Consider the following 8,439-nt stretch of genomic DNA (forward strand, 5'->3'; position numbering starts at 1 on the left):
CACAATTTGCCTTACGCGATATAACAAGCGATGAAACAAAGTACTACTATGTAGTGGCTGCCTTAGACTCAGACACAGCAACTAGAGCCCTTGCTATTCTATCATCACCACCCAAGGAAGGTAAATATGAAATACTGAAAAACTTCCTGCTGTCTGCGTTTGGCCTTTCGGAAACAGAGAGAGCGGGATCTCTACTCAACATGAATGGGTTGGGCGACTTAAAGCCATCCGAGTTAATGAACAGGATGTTAGTGCTCCTCGGCAAACACAAGCCCTGTCTGCTCTTCAGACAGTTATTCTTAAGACAACTTCCAGCAAACATCAGACTTCCATTAGCAAACTCGTCCAACCTGGATGATTACAGGGCACTTGCCAGAGAAGCTGACAATTTTTTCTACGCTGCTCACTCAAACTCTAACTCCTTTTCAATTTCTCATACTACTTGTGAAGTTGACACACCAACCATGACCAGTGAAATAGATTCCCTCTGCTGGTACCATCAACGGTTTGGTTCAAATGCCCGTCGATGTGCACAAACATGCAAACTCTTCAATTCATTCAAGAAAAACAAGAAGAACCAGGGAAACGCCAAGCCGGGTCAACAGTAAATTCTGCTGTCGACCCGGATTCTTACTCAGCCAACGCGCCCACATCAAAAAATCTCCAACTCATCGTCGTCGATGAAAATTCAAACCGACGTTTTTTAGTAGATACTGGAGCTCAAGTATCTGTCACACCCGCCTCTGCATCAGACAAAAGCTTGGGTTCCTCTGATCTCGCATTACAAGCTGCTAATGGTTCTACAATAAAAACATACGGATGCTTTGAAACTAACATACGTATTGGATCGCGTTCATTCAATGCACGACTTATCAAAGCTGATGTCAAGCGTCCCCTACTTGGAGCAGATTTTCTACGTCATCATAATCTGCTTGTGGATATTCGTGGTCGACGCCTTATCGACGCTGAAACGTTTTCGCACGTACCTTGTTCAGTAAGTTCAGGTTGCGCAAACGCCGAACTCTCACCACTCGAGCCGAACTGCAATACATTCAGAAAATTATTGAATAACTATCCAGAACTACTTCAACCAACATTTTCAACGGCAACTGTGAAACATGGCGTGCAACATTTCATCACAGCCAAAGGTCGCCCAGTATTCGCACGTGCTCGTCGCCTGGCTCCAGAAAAACTCTTGTGTGCAAAAAAGGAATTTTTGGAAATGGAGAAAATGGGCATAATTCAAAAATCAAAGAGCCCTTGGGCTTCCCCATTACACATGGTCCCAAGGCTGATGGCACAATGCGTCCCTGCGGAGATTTTCGTCGACTTAACGATGCTACTATACCAGATCGATATCCTGTCCCACACATTCATGATTTTACAGCAAACTTAGACGGTAAGATCATCTTCTCGAAGATCGACCTTGTCAGAGGATACCACCAAATTCCAGTCGCTCCAGAAGACGTCCCAAAAAACGGCAGTGATAACCCCTTTCGGCCTTTGGGAGTTCTTAAGAATGCCATTTGGATTAAAAAATGCAGCACAAGCATTCCAACGTTTAATGGACTCCATTTTACAAGATTTAGACTACGTATTTTGTTATTTAGACGACATTCTGGTTGCAAGTTCAACTGAGGCAGAACACATGGAACATCTCAAAATCGTATTCGAAAGACTTAGAAACCAAGGCCTCGTTATCCGTCTTGAGAAATGTCTTTTCGTTGTGAGATCTCTTAACTTCCTTGGCCATCACATCTCGCATTCTGGATCTGTGCCAATGGCGACAAAAATTGAGGCTGTTAAACAATTTCCACAACCAAAAACCATCAAGTCACTTCAAGAGTTCCTCGGAATGTTGAATTTTTACCATCGTTTCATTCCGAGACTAGCTGAAATACTTTGACCCCTATATAGTGCTTTGAAAGTCAAAAAACAACGCCAAGCACTTACGTGGACGCAAGAAATGTTGAAAGCCTTTACTGACGGTAAAAATGCACTAAGTAACGCTACAATGTTAGCCCATCCTTGCTTGAACTCACCCCTCGCTTTAACGTCTGACGCCTCCGACCAAGCTGTGGGCGCTGTCCTTGAACAACTTAATCATCAAGGTAATTGGGAACCATTGGCATTTTTCAGCAGGCAGTTACGTAAACCTGAACAGAAATACAGTACCTTTGATAGGGAGTTGCTTGGCATTCACTTAGCCATCCGTCATTTCCGTTTCATCATTGAAGGGAGACAATTCGCTATTTTTACTGACCATAAACCATTAATCCATGCCATGTCCAAATCAACTGAACCATGGTCAGCTCGTCAACAAAGGCACTTATCTGCCATATCCGAGTTCACAACTGACATCCGACACATTTCTGGAAAAAACAACACTGTCGCAGATTGTCTCTCAAGAGCAGTTACAAACTCAGTCTCAATTGGCATCGACTATCAAGCTATGGCGGAATCCCAAGAAAATAGCATTGACATACAGGCTTACAAAACTGCATTAACAAGCCTCAAAATCGTCAAAACATCCGTTGACTCGGGTCCAGAGTTAATTTGTGACATCTCAACTGGCTACCCAAGACCTATCGTTCCTACCGACTTCAGAAGACCGGTTTTCGAAATTATTCACAATATGAGTCATCCTGGAGTTAAGGCCACAGTCAGACTTATCAGCAAGAAGTTTATCTGGCATGGTCTTAAGAAAGAAGTGTCAGCATGGGTTAAGCAATGTCACAACTGCCAATCTTCGAAAATTCAAAAACATATACGAGCACCGTTAGAAACATTCCATGTCCCAGGAAAGCGATTCTCACATATAAACATTGACCTCGTTGGACCATTACCTCAGTCAAGGGGGTTCACCATCTCCTTACTATAATTGACAGGAACACCCGATGGCCTGAGGCAATACCGTTACAAACCACAACAACAGAAGAATGTGCAAAAGCCCTGATCTCCAATTGGATCTCGCGGTTTGGTATTCCTGTTGATATAACTTCTGACAGGGGCTCACAATTTACATCCACGCTATGGAAACAGATGGCCAGTAGTGCGGGGCGGTCCTTGGCAAGCTTAAGGACCACGGTCCTACGGTCCTTGGGAAATGAAGACCGCAAGGACCGGTCCTTTTCGACATTGAACATTCCTGAGAGACTGTTGGAAATTCGAACCGGTTTGACCTTTGAGACCATGGGATCGTTCATTCTTGAACCGTTAAAGACCGCTACACGATGAAAACCGTGGTCTACAGGAGTAAAACACACGGAGTAGTCACACTCATTTCAAATTGTAACCTAATTAGAGAAGAGGGGTGATGCCTTCTTTATTTGCTCACCGTACTTCATTGTTACTTCGATAATTTAATAAAATTTGAAATTTATCCCCATTAAAGGAGATAATGGCATCGACCAAGGCGTTGATCGAGTTGTTCGTGGCGTTGATACACACACGCAACTCCTACCCCCCCCCCCCCCCCCCCACACACACCACACACATTAGAGGGCAGCGAGCATTGAAGAGTAAGAGAGAGACGTGAAGTTATAATAAGAGGGGGTGGATGAGGTAATAAGAGGGGTCGATGGTGACTTTTCGCCAGATCTAACAAACTCAGCTACCCATTCATTGCTGAGTAGACAGGGATTCAGAAAAAAATCGACTGCACCCGGGATCGATCTCTGGCCCTTTGCGTATAAAGAGAGTGCTCTATCAACTGAGCTATCGGGGTCCCCAAATATTCTATTGGACTTTTTTAAAATTCAGACGTTATAACTGGGTTTTTTGGAAGGAAGAAACTAATGAAACTCATATTATTTGATTAGTAAAAACACCAACGAAATTTTAATATTATTGTATTATTTTAAATGACAACACTGCGATATAAAGGAGTGGTGACAAGAGATGGACAAAAGAAAACAAAAAAATCGGATTTGCTACTTGCTAGGTTCGACACACACACACACACACACACACAAACACACACATCTTTAGTAGTCACATACATTTCAAACAATAACCCATTAGAGAAGAGGGGTCATGCCTTCACCATAGATCATTGTCATTGCGATCATTATGGTGTAGTAAATTTTGAAATTTACCCGTATAATGGAATCGTACAAGGCGTGCGCCTCCTGTTCCCCCCATCTCACACACGAAAGGGCGGTTTGCGGAGTGGAGGTTGGTGGTCGTCTGCCTGTATGGTCGTTCGTGTCGTTTAGTGTATGGCAAAGGGGGGGGGGGGGGGTGGGTGCGATTAATTAAGTGGGATGGGTGGTGATTGGTGGAAGATAGGCAACCGAAGCAACGAATCGCTGGGGCAGGGTTGCCAGTTTGGCATTTTAAATGCCAGATTCCAAAAATCTGGCATTTTTGAAAACCGTTTGGCATTAGAAAAATCATTTGGCATTTGGCATTTTCATTTGGCATTTTCTTTTCTTGTATATTATACTTCAAATGACACCTTTTCTTAATTATTTCTAAACGCGTAAAAACAAACATCTTCACATTTCTTTTTCATTCTTAAAATCCAACCGTGGTGTAGTGGTTTAGCACTCCACTTAGTAGTCAGTAGGTAAATAATTACCCCAACAGGAAATTTAGTATAATTCAAAAAAAAAAAAAAGAAAAGAAAAAGAAAAGAAAACACGCAAGCCACCAGGATATGATAGTAAATTGTCTATCAAAAGTGAGTAGTTTTCTTAGTGGGGGTGGGAGTCAACAGACTTTGGCATCTTTTTGAGTGTTTTGGCATTTTTTGAGTCTTCCCCTGGCATTTTGTTGAAAAATAATCTGGCAACCCTGCGCTGGGGAAGTAGTAGGCTATGGCGCGAGACCGTAGGACCGTGGTCCTTGCAAGGACCGCCCCGCACTAGTTGAAAGGTGATAAGAAGTGAGGACCGCCGCCGATCTTCTCCTATGGGACCGGTCTTCGGTTCACAGCTAAAAGACCGTCGGACCGCGGTCTAGACCGGTCTTCAGCGCGGCACTAATGGCCAGTCAACTTGGTGTGCAGATTCATCACACAACTGCGTATCACCCTCAGTCCAACGGCATGATTGAACGGTTTCATCGGTCCTTGAAATCATCCCTCAAAGCTCGTCTAATAACTCCAAATTGGGTGGATGAGCTACCTTGGGTTCTGCTTGGTTTAAGAACTGCACCTAAGGATGATATCGGTCATTCTTCAGCTGAATTAGTATACGGAGAACCTTTAACAATCCCTGGAGAGTTTATACCTGACCATCCTTCAGACTTCCACGCTAAAGACTTTTTGGCAACCTTTCGGCAAAACGTGTCCCTTCATTCACCACGGCCAACACATCATCACGGCTATCATCAAACAAATTTACCCAAGAACTTGATGTCAGCGAAATATGTTTACATCCGTGTTGACACCCACCGAGGACCCTTCAGAAGCCGTATACAGGTCCCTATGTTGTCATAACCCCTGGAGATAAACAATTCCTGATCGATGTTGGTGGCAAAGCAGAACGGATTTCGATCGACCGACTTAAAGCTGCATTTGTCGATTCTACGCAACCAGTTTCCCTTGCCACCCCACCTCGTCGTGGACGCCACCGAATACGAACAGAAAGTTATCGAACAGAAACATACAAAACTCCCGTACTGCTTCTGATGATACTAACGTAGTGCCTACTAAGAAGCTATCTCGCTCAGGACGTACCATTAAACGACCTCGGTACTACAAAGATGACTAGTCCGTGTTGGGGGGGGGGGGGGGGGGCATGTGTGGCGATCTCCGTTTCCTACGAACTACGAAGACTTACCACATACTGCTGACTGCAAGACTACTCTACACGTCAGATCAGACAAAACGTAAACACGAGAGAACTCATTAAATTTATAAAATTCACTACACATTGCTTTCATTGTTGTTGTTTCCAGTAAAGTAGATGCTACAAGATATAGATTAAGTGGTCCTACCAGGATATAAATCTCTCGTCGTCATAGATTTCCAGATCATTGAAGCACGCAAGGCAAGGCAAGCTCTCCGACCGCGTCATGGTCTTGATCCGCCGGAGAGGATACAATAATAGGCTTCAACAGTCGTGATGTCACATCCCTCGTAATGACGCATAGTAACTTAAAACTATCGGAACAATGGCGGACCACCTTATGAAATACTTCTTCGACGAGCATAAAAGTTTATTCAGATGAGAAAAACATTATAAATCTGATCATGTTTTGACTTTTATACATTCTGATCGCATGACATGTGAAAAAGTTATGTTGTCTAATCAGCATGAAGAATAAAAAGTACCGATTTGCTTTGTTTAGAACCAAGCTGCTCGTTGCTGGGCGGACGTGACATCTGACTATTTGATCCTATTGATGACATACGTGATATAGGCAGCAACCATTTGTGAATTAATTAATTATTGGACACGCAGGAATGTCAATTATAAGAAACCAATCCCCCCCCCCCTTTCCCTACCACCACCAAAAAAAAAAAAGAAAATATTGGCACATTTTAATGATGACTTCCGAATGGCTGGCATATTCCATATTATGATGAATGGACCCGATGAGCCATCCATTATCAGCCATTATCTACCTACTTTGAGCAAAGTCATTAGCGCCTTTCTCTTCACACCTAGACCTCCCTCCATCTGCTTTCCAGCAGGACTCCTCGACGTCCATGCGAACTAAGTAAGTAAGAGGAGGAAGGACGATAATGGGCCACTCGGGACTCTACGGGTGACGAGCAGTGTTGTCAGGTCGACTTTTTTAAATTCAGAAAAAAAGTGAGTGGAGCAGGCACTTATGTTGATAACAAAACAACAAGAGATGAAGCGAGTAGGAAAGTGCCAGAAGACAATAGAGAATCAAATGATGGGGGTTTGAACGGGAAATTTTTATTCTTTATTGTCTTCTGGCACTTTCCTACTCACTTCATCTCTTGTTGCCAGGTTGACGGAATTTTATCATCGCATGGCGGGGGGAAAATGGCCTGGCGGATGGCGGATTTTTGATGATTTGTATACCCTTTCTTCTTTCTTCTAGGTTCCATGCCTGGTCCAGGCTTCGGATACTGCATGAATTATCTCTCTCCATTCCTCCCTGTCTCTTGCTTTTTCAAGAGCAAGAATACCTTTAAAAAAGTAAAAAGTATAGCAATCAAGTCTAATTATTTCTTCTTTTTTTAACCCCTAAAGTGACTTTTAGGAGCATCTATTGTGAGTGTATTGTTGGCCTATCTAGATCTTTATTACATAATCTAATTCGGATTAACCGAAGATGAAAACAATATCCGACAGTCTAACTCCCGCTCAAACAAAATCGAAACTCCGAATCTTTGTGCTTTTAAAAGGAAACAGTTGTAAATAGGTGAGTAGTAGTAGCTTATTATTTACTCTGAGACAATACACAATTGTTGATTATAGATGTATAAAATCAAATGGCGGATTTTGGACAACAGTCGCAAGTGAAGTAGGAGAATAAAGTTGGCGGATTTCTGGCATAAAGTTGGCGGGAGTTTTGAAAAGGCACCTGACCTGGCAACACTGGTGACGAATCAAATCGTCTCAATTGGATTCAAGTCTGATGTCACGTCGCCCAGCAACGGCGGCCATCGTGGTTCTAAACAAAGAGAATCGCTACTATTATTCTTCATGCTGGCTAGAACTTTTCATACGTCTTGTGATCAGAATGTATAAAAGTCAAAACATGATCATATTTATAATGTTTTTCTCCTCTGGATACACTTTTATGCTCGTCGGAGAAATATTTCATAAGGGCGTCCGCCATTGTTCCGATAGTTTAGTTACTAAGTTACCATTGTCATTACGAGGAAGTGACGTCATGACTGTTGAAGAGTATAGCAATTCTGTCGAGGTTAACCTGGCGCTGGAAACCGGAACTGTAAGATCTAAACTGTGAGAATCGGAATACATTCGATCAATCAACGCTTTCAGATGGAGAGAATACCTATCGTTTCGTGGACCAATTTTCTCTTGTTTACAAGATGGACGACGTGCTTCGCTTTTGGCAAATGTTATTTTCGACTATTTTAACTCACTCAACCCTAACACCGACTATATCCTTAGTTAACCCGGGTTACTTTCACCCATGTCTATTTATTACATTTTTCTGAGACAAATTATAGGCGTATTATCAAAGCTATTGTTTTTGGAATTTACATGTTAATGATAGTTGAATAAAACTATCTATGTACGTGCTCATATTAATACATTTTTTATTTCCAATTTTGAAAAGCAGCAAAAATCTCTAGGATTGAGTGAGTTGATATAAGAGTTATATAATATAATATAACATAATATAATATAATATAATATAATTAATATAATATGATATATAATATAATTTACTTATATAAAGCCCATTAATCTACTGTGACTGACAATTGTTCTATGGCGCTTTACAATCACTCAATATAAACTAGCGTATACACAGCGGGTG

At 42.1% G+C, this 8,439-nt stretch overlaps 1 protein-coding gene across 1 annotated transcript in view; it reads left to right on the forward strand.

Annotated features, from left to right (window-relative positions):
* LOC144956167 (ras-related protein Rap-2c-like) overlaps positions 1-8,439 on the forward strand; it is a 94,244-nt gene that overhangs the window by 68,563 nt on the left and 17,242 nt on the right. The gene's annotated exons all lie outside the window — the stretch shown is intronic.

The sequence above is a fragment of the Berghia stephanieae genome, chromosome 10 (assembly GCF_034508935.2).
Source record: "Berghia stephanieae isolate SIO BIC M18660-M18661 chromosome 10, UCSD_Bste_1.3, whole genome shotgun sequence".
NCBI classification, from domain to species: domain Eukaryota; kingdom Metazoa; phylum Mollusca; class Gastropoda; order Nudibranchia; family Aeolidiidae; genus Berghia; species Berghia stephanieae.